Source organism: Pongo pygmaeus, chromosome X (genome assembly GCF_028885625.2).
Source record: "Pongo pygmaeus isolate AG05252 chromosome X, NHGRI_mPonPyg2-v2.0_pri, whole genome shotgun sequence".
NCBI lineage: Eukaryota > Metazoa > Chordata > Mammalia > Primates > Hominidae > Pongo > Pongo pygmaeus.
Genome location: NC_072396.2, coordinates 87740074 through 87760843, shown reverse-complemented (window position 1 = coordinate 87760843; position 20770 = coordinate 87740074).

The window sequence follows — 20770 nt, the reverse complement described above, 5'->3', positions numbered from 1 at the left end:
TTAGGTTGTTAATTTGGTTTTTCTCAATGTGTTTGATGTAGGCGTTCAAGACTATATAATTTCCTTTTAGCACTACTTTTACTGTAGTGCAAAAAAACCCAAAGGTTTTGTTATATAATGATTTCATTTTTTTCTTCAACTTATATTTTAAGTTCTGGGGTACATGTGCTGGATGGGTAGGTTTGTTACATAAGTAAACGTGTGCCATGGTAGTTTGCTACGCCGATCAACTTATCACCTAGGTATTAAGCCCATCATCTATTTGCTGTTCTTCCTGAGGCTCTCTCTCCCACCATGCTGCTGACAGGCTCCAGTGTGTATTGTTCCCCTACCATGTGTCCATGTATTCTCATCATTCACCTCCCACTTATAAGTTAGAACTTGTGGTGTTTGGTTATCTCTTCCTAGTTTAGTTTGCTGAGGGTAACAGCTTCCAGCTTTATCCATGTCCCTGCAGAGGACATCATCTCCTTTCTTTTTATGGCTGCATAGTATTCCATGGTGTTTATATACTACCTTTTCTTTATGCAGTCTATCATTGATGGGAATTTGGGCAGATTCCATGTCTTTGCTATTGTCAATAGTACTGCAGTAAACATATGTGTGCATGTATCTTTACAATTGAATGATTTATATTCCTTTGGGTATATACCCCATAATGGGATTCTGGGTCAAATTATATTTTTTGTTCTAGATCTTTGAAAAATCACCACACTCTCTTCCACAGTGGTTGAACTAATTTACATTTCCACTGAGAGTGTAAAAGTGTTCCTCTTTCTCTGCAACCTCACCTGCATCTGTTGTTTCTTGAACTTTTAATAATTGCCATTCTGACTGGCATGAGATAGTATCTCATTGTGATTTTGATTTACATATATGTAATGATCAGTGATATTGAGCTTTTTTTCATATGTTTGTTAACAACATCAATGTCTTTTTTTTGAGAAGTGTTCGTTCATGTCCCTTGCCCACTTTTAATAGATTTGGTTTTGTTTTGTATATTAAGTTCCTTGTAGACTCTGAATATTAGACCTTTGTCAGACAAATAGATTGCTACAATTTTCTCCCATTATGTAGGTTGCCTGTTCACTCTGATGATAGGATTTTTGTTGTTTGTTTTGCCATGAAGCAGCTCTTTAGTTCAGTTAGATCCCATTTGTCAATTTTAGCTTTTGTTCTAATTGCATTTGGCATTTTCATTATGAAATCTTTGCCCATGCCTATGTCCTGAAAAATATTGCCTAGATTTTCTTCTAGGGATTTTTTTTTTTAATTTGGCATTATACATTTAAGTCTTTACTCCATCTGAAGTTAATTATTGTATACGGTGTAAGAAAGGAGTCCAGTTTCAATTTTCTGCATATGGCTAACCAGTTTTTCCAGCACAATTTATTAAATAGAAAATGTTTTCCTCATTCGTTGTTTTTGTTGGGTTTGTCAAAGATCATATAATTGTAGGTGTGTGGTCTTATTTCTGAGTTCCCTATTTTGTTCCATTGGTCTATGTGTCTGTTTTTGTACCTGTCCTATGCTATTTTGGTTACGTAGACTTGTAGTATAGTTTGAAGTCTGGTAGCATGATGTTTCCAGCTTTGTTCTTTTTGCTTAAGATTGTCTTGGCTATTTGGGCACATTTTCCGTTACATATGAATATTAGAATAATTTTTTCTAATTCTGTGAAGAATGCCAATGGTAGTTTAATGGAGAAAGCATTGAATCTATAAATTACTTTGGGCACTATGGCCATTTTCACAATATTGATTCTTTCTATCTAAGAGCATAGATTTTTTTTTATATTTATTTGTGTCCTCTTTGATTTCCTTGAGCAGTGCTCTGTAGTTTTCTTTGAAGAGGTTCTTTGCTTCCTTTGTTAGCTGTATTCCTAGGTATTTTATTCTCTTAGTAGCAATTGTGAATGGGAGTTCTTTCATGATTTGGCTCTCTGCTTGCCTGTTGTTGGTGTGTAGGAATGTTAGCAATTTTTGCACATCAATTTTGCATACTGAGACTTTGCTGAAGTTGCTTATCAGCTTAAGAAGCTTTTGGGTTGAGAATGTGGGGTTTTCTAGATACAAGGTTGTTGCACCTGCAAAAAAAGATAATTTGACTTCCTCTCTTCCTATCTGAATACCATTTATTTCTCACTCTTGCCTGATTCACCTGGCCAGAACTTCCAATACTATGTTGAATAGGAGTGATGATACAAGGCATCCTTGTTTTTTGCTGGTTTTCAAGGGGAATGCTTCCAGCTTTTGCCCATTTAGTATGATACTGGCTGTGGTTTTGTCATATATTGCTCTTATTATTTTGAGGTAAGTTTCTTGAATACCTAATTTGTTGAGAGATTTTAACACGAAGGGATGTTTAATTTTGTCAACGGCCATTTCTGCATCTATTGAGATAATCATGTGGTTTTTGTCTCTAGTTCTGTAAATGTGATAAGTTTTATTTATCAATTTGTTTATGTTGAACCAACCTCGCATCCCAGGGATGCAACTTGATCGTCGTGGATAAGCTTTTTGATATGCTGCTGGATTTGGTTTGCCGGTATTTTACTTAGGATTTTTATATTGATGTTTATCAGAAATAATGGCCAGAAGTTTTCTTTTTTGTTGTATCTCTGCCAGGTTTTCGTATCAGGATGATGCTGGCTTCATAAAATTAATTGGGGAGGAGTCTCTTCTTTTTAATTGTTTGGAATGGTTTCAGTAGAAATGGCACAAACTCTTCTTTGTACCTCTGGTACCATTCATTGGTGAATCTGCCTGGTCGTGAGCTCTTTTTGGTTGGTAGGCTATTTATTACTGCCTCAATTTTAGAACACATTACTGGTCTATTCAGAGACTGAATTCCTTCCTTGTTCAGTCTTGGGAGGGTGTATATGTCCAGAAATTTATCCATTTCATCAGGATTTTCTAGTTCATGTGCACAGAGGTGTTTACAATATTCTCTGATGGTTGTTTTTATTTCTGTGGGGTCAGTGGTAATATCCCCCTTATCATTTCTGATTGTGCCTATTTGATTCTTCTCTGTTTTCTTATTAGCCTAGTTAGTGGTCTATTTTATTAATTTTTTCAAAAAAAAACAGCTCTTGGATTCTTTGATTTTTTGAAAGTATTCTTGTGATTCTATCTTTTTAAGTTCCACTCTGATCTTGGTTATTTCTTGTCTTCTGCTAGCTTTGGGTTTGTTTGCTCTTGGTTGTCTAGTTCTTTTATATGTGATGTTAGGTTGTTGATTTGACATATTTCTAGCTTTTTGATGTGGGCATTTAGTGCTTTATATATATTTTAACACTGCTTTAGCTGTGTCCCAGAGATTCTGGTATGCTGTCTCTTTGTTCTCATTAATTTCAAAGAACTTCTTGATTTCTGCCTTAATTTTATTATGAACTCAGGAGTCATTCAGAAACATATTTTTCAATATCCATGTAGTTGTGTGGTTTTGAGTGAGTTTCTTTACTTTGAGTTCTCATTTGATTGTGCTGTGGTCTGAGAGATATTTTACTATGATTTTGAGTTTTTAATTTGCATTTTCTTAGGAGTGTTTTACTTCCAATTATGTGATCAATTTCAGAGTAAGTGCCATGTGGCGATAAAAAAATGTATATTCTGTTGTTTTTTTGGTGGAAAGTTTTGTAGATGCCTATCAGATTCCCTTGATTCAGAGCTAAGTTCAGGTCCTGAATATCTTTTTAAATTGTCTGTCTCTATGACCTGTCTAATATTTTCAGTGGGGTGTAAAAGCCTCCCACTATTATTGTGTGGAAGTCTAAGTCTTTTTGTAGGTATCTAAGAACTTGGTTTATGAATCTGGGTGCTCCTGTATTGGGCACATGTATATTTAGGATAGTTAGCTTTTCTTGTTGCATTGAATCCTTTACCATTATGTAATGCCTATCTTTGTCTTTTTTGATCTTTGTTGGTTTAAAATCTGCTTTGTAAGAAACTAGGAGTGCAATTTTTTTTTCTGTTTTCCATTTGCTTGGTACATTTTCCTCCGTTCTTTTATTTTGAGCCTATGTGTGTCTTTGCATATGAGATGTGTTTCTTCAAGACAACATCCAATGGGTCTTGAGTCTTTAACCAGCTTGCCATTCTGTATCTTTTAACTGGGACATTTAACCCATTTACATTTAAGGTTAGTGTTGTTATATGTGAATTTGATTTTGTCATCCTGATCCTAGCTTGTTATTTTTCAGACTTCTTTATGTAGTTGCTTCATAGTGTCACTGGTCTGTGTATTTCAATGTGTTTTTGTAGTAGCTATTAACAATTTTTCTTTTCTATATTCTGTACTTCCTCCAGGAGCTCTTGCAAGGCAGGCCTGGTGGTGATGAATTCCCTCAGCATTTGTATGTCTGAAAAAGATCTTATTTCTCTGTTTATGAGGCTTCATTTGGCCAAATATGAAATTCTGGGTTGAAAATTCTTTTCTTCAAAAATGTTGAATTTTTTCCCCCAATCTCTTCTGGCTTGTAGGGTTTCCACTGAGAGGTCTGCTGTTAGTCTGATGGACTTCGCTTTGTAAGTGACCTGGCCTTTCTCTTTGGCTGCCCTTAACATTTTTTTTTTCTAATTTCAAACTTGGAGAATCTGATGACTATATATATGTCTTATGATTGATATTCTCCTGGAGTATCTTACTGGGATTCTCTGTATTTTATGAATGTGAATTTTGGCCTGTTTTGCTAGGCTGGGAAAGTTATCTTTGATGATATTCTGAAGTATGTTTTCTAACTTGGTTTTATTCACCTTGTCTCTTTCAGGTACACCAATCAGTTGTGGGTCTGGTCTTGTTACATAATCTCATATTTCTCAGAGGATTTGTTCATTCTTTTTTAGTCAATGTTTCTATTCTTGTCTGTCTGTCTTATTTCAGTAAGATAGTCTTCAAGCTCTGAGATTTTTCCTTTCTTTGTCGATTCTGCTATTGATACTTGTAATTGCATTGTGAAGTTCTCGTGTTGTGTTTTTGAACTCCATCAGGTCAGTTATGATCCTCTCTAATCTGGTTATTCTAGTTATCAGCTCATGTATTGTTTTATTATGATTCTTACCTTCTTTGCATTGGGTTAGAACATGATCCTTTAGCCCAGCAAATTTCATTATTACACACCTTCTGAAGCCTACTTCTGTCACTTCAGTCATCTTAGCCTCATCCCAGTTCCATGCCCTTTCTGGAGAGGTGTTGCAGTAATTTGGTGAAGAGGAACTCTGGCTTGCTGAGTTTTCAATGTTTTTGCATTGATTCTTTCTCATCTTTGTGGGCTTATCTACCTTCACTCTTCAAGATTGCTGACCTTTGAATGGGGTTTTTGTGGGGTCTTTTTTTGATGTTGTTGTTTTTTCTTTTAACAGGCCACTCTTTTGTAGGGCTGCTGTGGTTCACTGGGGTGCCCACTCCAGACCCTAGTTGCCTCAGACCCTCCCTCACTGGAGGTATCACCAGTGAAGGCTGCAAAACAGCATTTAAGGCAGCCTGTTGCTTCCTCTGGGAGCTCTATCCCAGGAGGGCACCAACCTGATGATTGCTCAAATGCTCCTGTAGGAGGTGTCTGGAGACCCCTGTTGGGAGGTCTCACCCAGTCAGGAGGAACAGGATCAAGGACCTGCTTAAAGAAGCAGTTTGGGTGCCCCTTGGCAGAGCAGGTGCGCTGTGCTGTGGGGAACCCTCATTGTCCAGACTACCTGGACACTCCAGAGCCAGGAGGCTAGAAAGACTAAATCTGCTGAACTGCAGGAATGGTGGGTGCTACTCCCTCTGGGGGCTCTGTTTCAGGGAGATATCAGATATCTGTGTGTATAACCCTGGCTGGTGTTGCTGAAAGTCCCACAGGAAGGCACTACCCAGTGAGTAGGGATGAATTGGGATCCCGCATAAAGGAGCAGTCTGGCCAACATCTGGCACATCAGCCATGCTGTGTTGTGGGGAATTGCTCCGGAACCACTGGGCTTCCTGGAGCCAGCAGGCTAGAACGGCTGACTCAAACTGAAGAGATGGCCACTGTCCCTCCCCCGGGAACTCAGTCTGTCTCAGGCAGTCTACTGCCTGCTGCCACTGGCCACCTAGAATTCGAAGCCAGTGAGTCTTAACTTGTGGGATGCCATGGGGGTGCGGCCCACAGAATGATGTCGCTCGGTTTCCTGGATTCAGTCCCCTTCCAAGGGGAATACATGGATGGATCTTCCATTTTGCTGGAAATTTCCAGGGCCAGAGTATGCAAAACAACTCCTGGGTCTTCATGCAATCCTAAGTGGCCACCCCACTGAGACTCCACACAGCTCTGTGCTTCTAACCCAAAGCCCTGGTGGCATGGGCTCATGAGGTTATCTCCTGATCTGTGGGTTACAAAGATCTGTGAGAAAAGCGTGGTTTTTCAGGCAGAGTAGCACAACCATTCACTGTCTCCCTTGGGTGAAAATAGAAGCTTCCCTGGCTCCATGCTGCTCCTGGCAGGGTGGGGGTGAGTGGGGTCGTTACACACCCCCGCTTTTCCTAACTCTGTGGGTTGAGCTGCCCATCTAGTCAGTTCCAATGCGAGAATCTGAATACCTCAGTTGAAGGTGCAAAATTCATTGTTTTCATTCTTCTCCGTGAGAGTCATGGACTGCAGCAGCCATCTTGGCCCAAACTAACCAGTGTTTTCATCTTCAAGTTTTAAATTTCCATTTTAATTTTACTTTTTTCCAAAAGATCATGAAGCATGTTTTTCTATTTGTGTGTATTTGTATATCTTTCAAAGTTTTGCTTGGAATTGATTTCTACTTTTATTCATCTATGGTCTGAGAAAATACTTAATATTACTTGATTTTTCAAAAAATTATTAAGATTTGCTTTGTGACCCAACTTGTAGTCTATCTTGGAATATCTTTCATGTGCTGATGAGAATAATGTGTATTCTGCCGCTGTTGGGTAGAATGTTCTGTATATGTCTCTTAGGTCCATTTGGCCTAAAGTTCAAGTTATGTCCAAGGATTCTTTTTTGGTTTTCTGACTTGATCTTTCTACTGCTATGAGTGAGGTCCTTACCTACCCTACTCTTACTACATTTCTGTCTATCTCTTTCATTAGGTCTAGTAACATTTGTTTTATGAATCTGCATGCCCCATTGTTAACTGCATATATATATATCGGATTTTTATATTGTCTTACTGAATTAACCACCTCATTATTATGTAATGACCTGTTGTGGTTCTTTTACCATTTTTTATTTAAATTCTCTTTTATTTTATATAAGTTTAGCTACTCCTGCTCACTTATGATTTCCACTTGCATGAATTCTCAACTCTTTCATTTATATTTGTCTTTACATGTAATATGAATTTCTTGTTAGAAGTATATAATTGGATAATTATTAAAATTCATTCCACCTCTATATATTTTTAAGTGGGTATTTAATTTATTTGTGCTCATGGTTAATATTGGTATGTGGGGTTTTGTTCCAGTTATATTGTTAGTATTATTTAGTTGTTTTACGTATTTTTTGTTTGTTTGTTTCTTCTTTTGCTTCTCTCTGTGTGTCTTTGTGGTTTGGTGGAGTTCTGTCATGGTGCCATTTAATTTCTTTCTCTTTCTCCTTATAATTGTTTTATGAGACCCTTGAGTTTTATGCTCTGTGTATTTTAGTATTGGTGAATATTGATCTTTCATTTCCATGCTTACAACTCCATTGAGCATTTCTTATAAGGCTGAATTAGTGGTGATAAATTTTCTCAGCATTTACTTGTCTGGGAGATACCTTATTTTTCGTTTACTTATAAAGGTTTTTTTCTGTCATGAAACAGAATTCTTGCTTGGCACTGTTTTTTATTTACTGCTTTAAAAATAGGGTCTCAACCTTTTCTGCCTTATACAGTTTCTGCTGAGAAGTAAACTGTTAGTCTGATGAGATTTGCTTTATAGGTGACTAGGCACTTTTGCCTCACCAATTTTAGGTTTTTTTTTAATTGCACATTGACATTACACAGTTTGATGACTGTGTGATGTCATGGTGAATTTCATCTTAAATTGTATTTTTTTCTGATTTTTGTTGGGCCTCCTGTTTCTGGATATCTAAGTCTCTTGCTAGAGTAAGAGAATTTTCATTAATTATTTACTTAAATAGGTTTTCTAAACTTTATTTTTCTTCTCCATCAGGAATACTGATGATTTATATCTTTGGTCATTTTACGTAGTCCCATACTTCTTGAAGGCTTGGTTAATTCCTTTTAATTCTTTTTTCTTCATTTTTGTCTAACTGAATTAATTCAATTAATTAAGCTAGACCTTTCTTCCAGTTCTGATATTCTCTTTCTTCTTGGTACAGTCTATTATCGATGTTTTTCATGTATTTTGTAATTCCACTATAATTTTTTATTTCCCAGAAGTTTCATTTTTTAAAAGATATCTAACTCATTGGTAAATTTCTCATTTACATCTGTCATTGATTTTATTTTTTTTTTATTGACTTCAGTTTTCACTTGCATCTCATCGAGCTTTCTTAAAATTAAAATTTTGAACTATTTATTTGGAATTTTGAGAATTTTCTTTTTGGTTAGAATTTTTTTCTGAAGAAATACTGTGTTTCTTTTGGTGGGTCATAATACTTGACTTTTCATATTTTTGGCATTACACTTATTTGTTCATACCTCAAAAAACAGTAAATTCTTATTTTTAAATTTACTTTTATTGGGGCAAGACATTTTATTTCATGAGGATATGACTATGCTGTTTATTGAATAGGGCATTTGGCTTTGCTTTTGGCTATATTTGAAGTAGTGAAGATACTGCATGATTTTATTGGTTATAAGTAAACTTAGTGTTACTTAAAGTCCATTTGTAGTAGAGGTATACTGTGTAGTTGAGCAGGCTGATAATCTCCTGAGTCACCAGGGTGGCATGGAACATTGATAGCAGAGGTAACCAGGAGGTAATCTTATTTCTGAAGTCAAATAATGTCATCTTTTCCCAGGTCTGGAAAATTTTTAGCCTTATATTTATTTATTTTTACATTTGCTTTGTAGTTCTTTGTCTCGCGCTTCTCCTGGAACTTCTACTATGCAACGTTTGTTTTCTTGATGGCGCTTCATTGTTGATGTAGTCCTTCTTCATTATTTCTTCTTTTTCCTTTTCTGATTAGATAACTTCAGATGTCGTATCTTTAGTTCACTGACTCTTTGTTCTACTTGATCAAGTCTGATGTTAAAGCTTTCTATTTTTTTCTTCAATTATTGTATTCTTTATCTCTAGAATTTATATTTATTTCTTTTATTTATTTAAGGTTTGGGGGTATATGTGAAGGTTTGTTACATAGGTAAACTCATGTCACGGGAGTTTGTTGTACAGGTTATTTCACCACACAGGAATTAATTGCAGTACCCAATAGTTATTTTTTCTGCTTATCTCCCTCCTTCCACCCTCTATCCTCAAGTAGACTCCAGTGTATGTTGTTTCCTTATCGTGTTCGTAAGTTATCATCATTTAGCTCCCACTTATAAGTGGCATTTGGTTTTCTGTTCCTGCATTAGTTTGCTGAGGATAATAGCCTTCAGCTCCATCCATGTTCCTACAAAAGACATAATCTTTTTCTTTGTATGGCTGTATAGTATTCCTGGTGTATATGTACCACATTTTTTTAATCCATTCTGTCATTTATGGGCATTTAGGTTGAATCCATGTCTTTGCTATTGTGAATAGTGCTGCAATAAACATTGTGTGCATGTGCATTATGGTGGAATGATTTATATTTCTTTGGGTATGTCCCGAGTAATGGGATTGCTGGGTCAAATGGTAATTCTGGTTTTAGCTCTTTGAAAAATCATCATACTGCTTTTGACAATAATGAAAATAATTTAAACTCCTACCAACAGTGTATAAGTGTTCTCTTTTCTCAGCAACCTCATCAGCATCTGTTATTTTTTGACTTTAAAGAATAACAGATTCTGACTTTTTTGAGATGGTTTCTAATTGTGGCTTTGATTTGCATTTCTCTAATAATCAGTAATACTGAGCTTTTTAAATTTTCATATGCTTGTTAGCCACATGTAATCTTCTTTTAAGAAGTGTCTGCTCATGTCTTTGTCTGCTTTTTAATGGGATTATTTGTTTTTCTCTTGTAAATTTTTTTTAAATTCCAGATAAATGCTTGAGATTAGACCTTTTTCAGATATGTAGTTTGAAAATATTTTCTTCTGTTCAGTATGTTGTTCATTTACTCTGTTGATAGTTTTTTTTTTTTTTTTGCTGTGCAGAAGCTCTTATATTTAATTGGATCCCACTAATTTTTGCTTCTTTAACAATTGTTTTTATTGTCTTTGTCATGAAATCTTTGCACTTTTCTATGTCTAAGATGGTATTGCCTAGGTTATCTTTCAAGGTTTTATAGTTTTGGATTTTACATGTAAGTCTTTAATTCATCCTGAGTTTATTTTTGTATATGGTGTAAGGAAGGGGTCCAGCTTCAGTCTTCTGGCTTACAGTCAGTCAGTTATTCCACCAACATTTATTGAAAAGGAAGTCTTTCTCTATTTCTCGTTTTTGTTAGATTTGTCAGAGATCAGGTGGTTGTAGGTGTGTGGCCTTATTTCTGGGCTCTCTATTCTGTTCTATTGGTCTATGTATCGGTTTTTGTACCAGTACCATGCTGTTTTGGAAACTGTAGTGCTGTAGTATAATTTGAAGTTGGGTAACATGTTTATTCCAGCTTTATTACTTTTGCTTAGGATTCTGTTGGCTATTCAGATTCTTTTTGGGTATTACATTAATTTTAAAATGGTTTTTGTGCAGTTCTGTGAAGAATGTTATTGGTAGCTTGATAAAAGTAGCATTGAATCTGTAAATTGCTTTGGGTAATATGGCCATTTAAATGTTGATTTTTTTCTATCCATGAGCATGAGATGTTTTTTCATTCATCTGTGTCTTTTATTATTATTTTGAGCAGTGTTTTGTAATTCTCTTTGTAGAGACCTTTTTCCTTCCTGTATAGCTGTATTCCTAGACCAGGTGAAAACAACCAGGAAACAAGTCTATTGACTGTACTCAATCTACACTGCAGTTAAAGGAACACTGACAGAGATGAGAAAGAACCAATGCAAGAAGTTCAGTAACTCAAATGGTCAAAGTGTTGTATATTCTCCAAATGACTTCACCAGTTCTCTAACAGGACTTCTTAACAAGGCTGGACTGGCTGAAATGACAGAAATAGAATTCAGAATACAGTTAGAAATGAAGATAATTGTGATTCAGGAGGATGGCAAAACCTAATCTAAGGAAAATATGAATCATGAAATAAGTGATACGGGAGCTAAAGGATGAAATAATCAGTATACAAAAGAACCTAATGGGTCTGACAGAGGTTAATAACACGATACCAGAATTTCACAATGCAATCTCAAGTATCAATCCAGTGTCTTTTATTCCACTTTCTGCAGAATAAACCAAACTGAGGAAAGAATTTCAGAACTTGAAGACTGGTTCTCTGGAATAAGACAAAAATTTTTAAAAGGGAATAAAAAAGAATCAATTAATCCTCCAAGAAGTATGAGATTATGTAAAGAGGCCAAATCTATGAATCATTGGCATCCTGAAAAGGAAGGAAAGAAAGCAAACTACTTGGAAAATATATTTCAGAATATCATCCATAAAAACTTCCCAAACCTTGATGGAGAGGCCAACAGTAAAATTCAGGAAAATACAGAGAACTCCTGCAAGTTTCTACACAAGAAGATCATCCTCAAGAAACACATAATAATTATATTTTCCAAGGTCAAAATGAATAAAGAATGTTAAAGGCAGCTAGAGAGAAAGGGAAGGTTACCTACAAAAGGCTAACAGTGGACCTCTCAGCTGACAGCCTACAAGCCAGAAGAGATTGGAGGCGTATATACAACATTCTTAAAAAAAAGGGAGGGGGGCTTCATATCCAGCTGAACTAAGCTTTCTAAGAGAAGGGGGAATAAGATCCTTTTTAGATATGCAAATGCTGACAGAGTTCATTACCAGCAGACCTGCCTTACAGGAAATCTTGAAAGGAACACTAAATGTAGAAAGTAAAGACCACAACCAGGTAATATTTGTTTCTTTATTGTTTCTATTTCTTTGTCAAACTTTTAATTTTGTTCATGAATTGCTTTTCAAAGTTGATTTAATTTTGTATTTGTATTTTTTGAGGTGCACTAAACTTCTTCAAAAGGATTGTTCTAAATTCTTTGTCAGTCATTTTCTAGATTTTTATTTCTTCTGGGTCCATTATTGAAGTATTATTATTTTCTTTTGGTGTAATCTTTTTTTCCTAATATTTCATCATTCTTGTGCCCTTATATTGATGCCTAAGCCTTTGAGTATATTGCCATCTGCTCCAGCTATTGGAGCTATTGTTTGGTGATGGTAGACCTTACTATTTAGTCTATTCTGGAATTCTTAATGGGCTAGCTAATAATGACACAAGAGTGGGCACTCTTGGAGCAGCCACAGCTCTGGGATTGGAGCATGTGTGGGGTTGGAAGAAGTGTTGACTCCTTTGAAAAATTAACTCAACAGTGGTCACAGTTTATGTGGAAATGGGGTGTGCCATGACTCCCTCTCTGGGGTTCTGCAGTGGGGATGCTAGCTGGTTACTTCAGTGGTAAAAGAACTGCTGTGCTCTGTGGAACAGGCAAATGGGGACAATAGTTATTCCTGCCCCATGACTGATATGATAACCTCAACTTTTCTTCTTTATTTCTGGTGAACATATGGTGTCTCAGGTATATTAATATCACCAGTGACACCTTCTGTTTGGATTTTTTTTGCACTAATTTATTATGGTAGATTATTTATAAGCCCTTGAAATATTTCTAGGTTATTTTGGTTTGAAGATACACACACACACACACACACACACACACACACACACATACATATATATATAGTTAGTGGAGGGGATAAGGGCTGATATCAGCTTCTCCACCATCTTGTTGATGTCAAATCTTAGTACCACTTATTTATTGTAGCTTTTGAGGCATGTGTTTTTGGTGTCCTATCAAAAACTTTATTACCAAGACCAATGCCAAAGAGATGTTTTCCTATGTTTTTTAAAGGCATTTTAAGGTTTTGGAACTTACAGTTAAGTGTTTTTAAATTTTTTATAGATGCAGCAGATACAAGTGCAGATTTGTTGCATGTATATATTGCATAGCAGAAAAGTCTCTGAAAGGGTACATTGTGTTAATTAATTTCTAATCTCTCACCCACTTCCAACTTTCCTGCCCTTCTGAGTCCCCAGTGTCTTTTATTCCACTTTCTGTGTTAATGTGTATACATTATTTAGCTCCTGCCTAGAAGTGAGAACTTGTGATATTTGACTTTCTGTTTATGGGTAATTTCACTTAAGATAATGATCTCCACTATTATACATGTTGCTGTAAAACACACAAGTTTGTTATTTTTATGGCAGAATAGTATTTTATTATATACCACATTTACTTTATCAAATCATCCATTGATGGACACTTAATCAGATTCCATATCTTTGTACTGTGAGTAGTGCTGGGATAAACATAACAGGTGTAGGTATTTTTATTTATTTTTAAAAATTTTTAAATGAAGCAGACCTTGCACTCACTTTCCTTTCAGTTCTTATCTAGCTGAAAAAATGGTGTACACTGCTGCCTTGACTCTTCCCACTGCCCATTTTTTATCATTTCCATCCTTTTATTTTAATTACTTAATTTATTTTTTATATTTATTTTTATTTCAATAGTTTTGGGGAAACAGGTGGTGTTTGGTTGCATGGAAAAGTTCTTTAGTGGTAATTTTTGAGATTTTGGTGCATCCATCACACAAGCAGTGTACACTGTACCCAATGTGTAGTCTTTTATCCAGCATCCCCCTCCCACCCTTCCTGCTGAGTTCCCAGAGTCCATTTTATCATTCTTATGCCTTTGCATTCTCATAGCTTAGGTCCTGCTCATAAGTGAGAATATACGTTTGATTTGCCATTTCTGCGTTACTTCACTTAGAATAATGGTCTCCAACTCCATTTAGGTTGCTGCAAATACAATTATTTTGTTTCTTTATATGAATGAGTAGTATCCCATGGTGTGTGTGTGTGTGTGTGTGTATATGTGTGTGTGTGTGTATATATGTATATAATATGTATATATATGATATCTATCTATCTATCTATCTATCTATCTATCTATCTATCTATCTAATCTATCTATCTATCTATATGTCACATTTTCTTTATCCACTCATTGGTTGATGGACATTTAGGCTGCTTCCACATTTTTGAATTGTGAATTGTGCTGCTATAAACATGCACGTGCAAGTGTCTTTTTCATATAATGACTTCTTTACCTCTGGGTTGACTCCCAGTACTGAAATTGTTGGATCAAACAGTAGTTCTACTTTTAGTACTTTAAGGAATCTCCATAATGTTTTCCATAGTGGTTGTACTAGTTTACATTCCCACCAGCAGTTTAAAAGTATTCCCTTTTCACCACATTCACACTAACATCTGTTATTTTTTTGATTTTTAAAATTATGGCCATTTTTTTGCAGGAGTATGGTAATATCTCATTGTGGTTTTAATTTGCATTTTGCTGATAATTAGTGATGTTGAGCATTTATTCATATGTTTGTCACCCATTTGTATATCTGCTTTGGAGAAATGTCTGTTCATTTCCTTTGCCCACTTTTTGATGGGATTTTTTTTTCTTGCTGATTTGCTTGAGTTCTGCATAGATTCTGTATTATTAGTCCTTTGTAGAATTCATAGTTTGCAAAGATTTTTTCCCACTCTGTGGGTTGTCTGTTTACTCTGATGATTATTTATTTTGCTGTGCTGAAGCTTTTTAGTTTAATTAGGTCCCATCTATTTTGTTTTTGTTGCATTTGCTTTGGGGTTTTTGTCATAAACTCTGCCTAAGCCGATGTCTAGAAGAGTTTTTTTCAATGTTAACTTCTAGAATTTTTATGGTTTTATGTCTTAGATTTAATTATTTGATCCATCTTGAGTTGATTTTTGTATAAGGTGAGAGATGAGTATCCAGCTTCATTCTTCTACATTTGGCTTGTCAATTTTCCCAGCACCATTTATTGTATAGGATGTCCTTTCTCCACTTTATATTTTTGTTTGCTTTGTTGAAGGTCAGTTGGCTGTAAGTATTTGATTTTATTTTTTGTTTCTCTTCTCTATTCTGTTCCATTGGCTTATGTGCTTATTTCTATACTAGTACCATGCTGTCTTGGTAACTATAGCCTTGCAGTATAGTTTGAAGTTGGGTTATGTGATACCTGTAGATTTGTTTTTTTTTTTAGCTTAGAATTGCTTTAAATATGGAGGCTCGCTATTTGTTCCATTTGAATTTTAGAATTGTTTTCTTTTCTAGTCCTGTGAAGAATGATGACAGTGCTTTGATGGAAATTGCATTGAATTTGTAGATTGATCTTGGGAGTGTGGACATTTTCAGAACATTGATTTTATCCATCTATGAGCATGGGATGTGTTTCCAATTGTTTGTGCCTTCTATGATCTTTTTCAGCACTTTTTTTGTAGTTTTCCTTGTAGAAATCTTTCACCTCCTTGGTTAGGTATATTTCCAGGTATTTTATTTTATTATTTTTTTGCTAATGTTTTAAAAGGGATTGATTTTTTTTAAATTTAACTCTCAGCTTCTTTCTTGCTGGTGTATAACAGTGCTACTAAGTTGTGTATACTGATTTTGTATCTTGAGACTTCACTTTCTTTATTTATCTATCAGTTCTAGGAGAATTTGGATGAGTCTTTAAGCTTTTCTAGGTATACAATCACATCATCAGTGAACAGCAACAGTTTGAATTCCTCTTTAATGATTTAGATGTCCTATATTTATTTTTCTTGTCTGATTCCTCTGGCAAGGACTTCCAGTACTATATTGAATTGAAGTGATAGTGGGCATCCTTGTTTTATTCCAGTCCTCAGGGGGAATGCTTTCAACTTTTCCCCATTCAGTATAATATTGGCTATGAGTTTTTCATAGATGGCTTTTATTACCTTGAGTTATGTCTTTCTATGCTGATTTTGCTGGGGGTTTTAATCATAAAGGAATGCTAGCTTTTGTCAAATGCTTTTTCTGCATCTATTGAGATGATCATAAAATTTTTATTTTTAATTCTGTTAATATGATATGTTACATTTTACTGATTTACACTCCCACAAACAGTGTAAAACTGTTTCAATTTCTCCACAGCCTTGCCGGTATCTGTTGTTACCTGACTTTTTAATAATCGCTATTCTAACTGGTGTGAGATGGTATCTCATTGTGGCTTTGATTTGAATTTCTCTAATGACCAGTGATGATGAGCTTTTTTTCATATGTTTGTTGGCCGCATAAATGTCTTCTTTTGAGAAGTGTCTGTTCAAATCCTTCGCCAACTTTTTGACAGGGTTGCTTGTTTTATTTTGTTGTAAATTTGGTTAAGTTCCTTGTAGATTGTGGATATTAGACCTTTGTCAGATGGATAGATTGCAAAAATTTTCTTCCATTCTGTAGGTTGCCTGTTCACTCTGATGATAGTTTCTTTTGCTGTGCAGAAACTCTTCAGTTTGATTAGATCCCATTTGTCAATTTTGGCTTCTGTTGCAATTGCTTTTGGTGTTTTAGTCATAAAGTCATTGCCCATGCCTATGTCCTGAATGGTATTGCCTAGGTTTTCTATTAGGGTTTTTATGGTTTTCAGTTTTATGTTTAGGTCTTTAATCCATCTTGAATTACTTTTTGTATAAGGTGTAAGGAAGGGGTCCAGATTCAGTTTTCTGCATATGGCTAGCCAGTTTTCAAGGCACCATTTGCTAATTAGGAAATCCTATCCCTGTTGCTTGTTTTTGTCATGTTTCTCAAATATCAAATGGTTGTGGATGTGTGGTGTTATTTCTGTGGCCTCTATTCTGTTCCATTGGTCTATATATCTGTTTTATACCAGTAACATGCTACTTTTGTTACTATAGCCTTGTAGTATAGTTTGAAGTCAAGTAGCGTGATGCCTCCAGCTTTGTCCTTTTTGCTTCAGATTGTCTTGGCTATACAGCTCCTTTTGGGTTCCATATGAAATGTGAAGTAGTTTTTTCTAGTTCTGTGAATAAAGTTAATGGTAGCTTGATGGGAATAGCATTGAATCTACAAATTACTTTGGGCAGTATGGCCATTTTCATAATATTGATTCTTCCTATCCATGAGCATGGAATGTTTTTCCATTTGTTTGTGTCCTCTCTTATTTCCTGAGCAGTGGTTTGTAGTTCTCTTTGAAGAGGTCCTTCACATCCCTTGTAAGTTGTATTCCTAAGTATTTTATTTTCTTTGGTGCAATTGTGAATGGGAGTTCACTCATGATTTGGTTTTGCCTGTCTATTGTTGGTGTATAGGAATACTTGTGGTTTTTGCACATTGATTTTGTATCCTGAGATTTTGCTGAAGTTGCCTATCAGCTTAAAGAGATTTTGGGCTGAGATGATGGGGTTTTTTAAATATACAATCATGTCATCTGCAAACAGAGACAATTTGACTTCCTCTCTTCCTATTTGAATACTCTTTATTTCTTTTTCTTGCCTGATTGCCCTGACAGAACTTCCAATACTATGTTGAATAGGAGCGGTTAGAGAGGGCGTCCTTGTCTTGTGCCGGTTTTCAAAGGAAGTGCTTCCAGCTTTTTCCCATTCAGTATGATATTGGCTGTGGGTTTGTCATAAATAGCTCTTATTATTTTGAGATATGTTCCATCAATACCTAGTTTATTGAGTGTTTTTAGCATGAAGTGGTGTTGAATTTTATTGAAGGTCTTTTCAGTATTTATTGAGATAATCATGTGGTTTTTGTCATTGGTTCTGTTTATGTGATGTATTATGTTTATTTATTTGCATATGTTCAACCAGCCTTGCATCCCAGGGATGAAGCCGACTTGTTCGTGGTGGATAAACTTTTTGATGTGCTGTTGTATTCGATTTGCAAGTATTTTATTGAGGATTTTTGTAATGATTTTCGTCAGGGATATTGGCCTGAAATTTTTGTTGTTGTTGTTGTGTCTCTGCCAGTTTTGATTTCTAGATGATGCTGGCCTCATGAAATGAGTTAGGGAGGAGTTCCTCTTTTGCTATTTTCTGGAGTACTTTCAGAAAGAACGGTATCAGCTCCTCTTTGTACCTCTGGTAGAATTCAGCTGTGAATCTATCTGGTCCTGGGCCTTTGTTGGTTGGTAGGCTATTAATTACTGCCTCAATTTCAGAACTTGTGATTGTTCTATTCAGGGATTCAATTTCATCCTGTCTTGGGAGAGTGTATGTGTCCAGGAGTTTACCCATTTCTTTGAGATTTTCTAATTTATTTGCATAGAGGTGTTTATCATATTCTCTGGTGGTAGTTTGTATTTCTGTGGGATCAGTGGTAATATACCCTTTATCATTTTTTATTGTGTCTATTTGATTGTTCTCTCTCTTTTCTTCTTTTTTTACTCTGGCTAGCAATCTATCTATTTTGTTAATCTTTTCAAAAAACCAGCTCCTGGATTCACTGTTTTTTTGGAGGGTTTTTTGTGTCTATATCTCTTTCAGTTCTGCTCTGATCTTAGTTATTTATTTTCTTCTGCTAGCTTTTGAATATGTTTGATCTTGCTTCTCTAGCTCTTTTAATTGTGATGTTAGGGTGTCGACTTTAGATCTTTCTACTTTCTGATGTGGGTATTTAGTGCTATAAATTTTCCTCTTAACACTGATTTTGTTGTGTTCCAGATATTCTGTCTCTTTGTTATCATTGGTTTCAAAGAACTTCTTTATCTCTGACTTAATTTCATTATTTACTCAGTCATTCAGGAGCAGGTTGTTCAGTTTCCATGTAGTTGTGCAGTTCTGAGTGAGTTTCTTAATCTTGAGTTCTAATTTGATTGCACTGTGGTCAGAGAGACTGTTTGTTATGATTTCCATTCTTTTGCATTTTGCTGAGGAGTATTTTACCTCTAATTATGTGGTCGATTTTAGAATAAGTGCTATGTGGTGCTGGGAAGAATGTATATTCTGTTGATTTGGGGTGGAGAGTCCTGTAGATGTCTATTAGGTCCACTTGGCCCAGAGCTCAGTTTAAGTCCTGAATATCCTTGTTAATTTTCTGTCTCATTGATCTGTCTAATATTGAAAGTGGGATGTTAAACTCTCCCACTATTATCTTGTGGGAGTCTAGGTCTCTTTGTATGTCTCTAAGAACTTGCTTTGTGAATCTGGACACTCCTGTATTGGGCTCTTATATATTTAGGATACTTAGCTCTTCTTGTTGCATTGATCCCTTTACCATTATATAATGCCCTTCTTTGTCTCTTTTGATCTTTGTTGGTTTAAAATCTGTTTTATCAGAGACTAGGACTGCAACCCCTGCTTTTCTTTATTTCCATTTGCTTGCCAAATATTCCTCCATCCCTTTATTTTGAGCCTGTGTGTGTCTTTGCCTGTGAGATGTGTCTTTTGAATACAGCACACTGATGGATCTTGACTCTATCAAATTTGCCAGTCTGTGTCTTCTAATTGGGGCATTTAGCCCATTTACATTTAAGGTTAATATTGTTTTGTGTGAATTTGATCCTATCATCATGATGCTAGCTGGTTATTTTGCACATTAGTTAATGCAGTTTCTTTATAGTGTCATTGGTCTTTATATTTTGCTGTGTTTTTGCAGTGGCTGGTACCCTTTTATTTATATATATATATATATATATATATATATATATATATATATACATGGAAACTGAACAACCTGCTCCTGAATGACTCTGGGTAAATAATGAAATTAAGTCAGAAATAAAGAAGTTTTTTGAAACCAATGATAACAAAGAGAGAATATCTGGGACACAACAAAATCAGCGTTAAGAGGAAAATTTATAGCACTAAATACCCACATCAGAAAGTAAAAAGATCTAAAGTCGACACCCTAACATCACAATTAAAAGAGCTAGAGAAGCAAGATCAAACATATTCAAAAGCTAGCAGAAGAAAATAAATAACTAAGATCAGAGCAGAACTGAAAGAGATATAGACACAAAAAACTCTCCAAAAAACCAGTGAATCTGGGAGCTGGTTTTTTGAAAAGATTAACAAAATAGATAGATTGCTAGCCAGAGTAAAAAAAGAAGAAAAGAGAGAGAACAATCAAATAGACACAATAAAAAATGATAAAGGGTATATTACCACTGATCCCACAGAAATACAAATTACCACCAGAGAATACGATAAACATCTCTACACAAATATATTAGAAAATCTAAAAGAAATGGATAAACTCTTGGACACATACACTCTCCCAAGACTAAACCAGGAGGAAATCGAATCCCTGAATAGAACAATCACAAGTTCTGAAATTGGGGCAGTAATTAATAGCCTACCAACTAAAAAAGGCCCAGGACCAGATAGATTCACAGCTGAATTCTACCAGAGGTAGAAAATATATATGTATATATGTGTGTATATATATGTGTGTATATATGTGTATATATACATATATATGTGTGTATATATGTGTGTGTGTATATATACAAATATATACACATATATATACATATATACACACATATACATATATACACATATAGACATACATATATACACATATAGACATACATATATACACACATATATACATATATACACACATATATATACATATATACACATATATATACACACACATATATATATACATATATATTTAGTGCTTGTTCGTCTTCATGGATTTATCTACCATTGATCTTTGATGCTGATGGCCTTTGGATGGGGTTTTCGTGTGGGCATCCT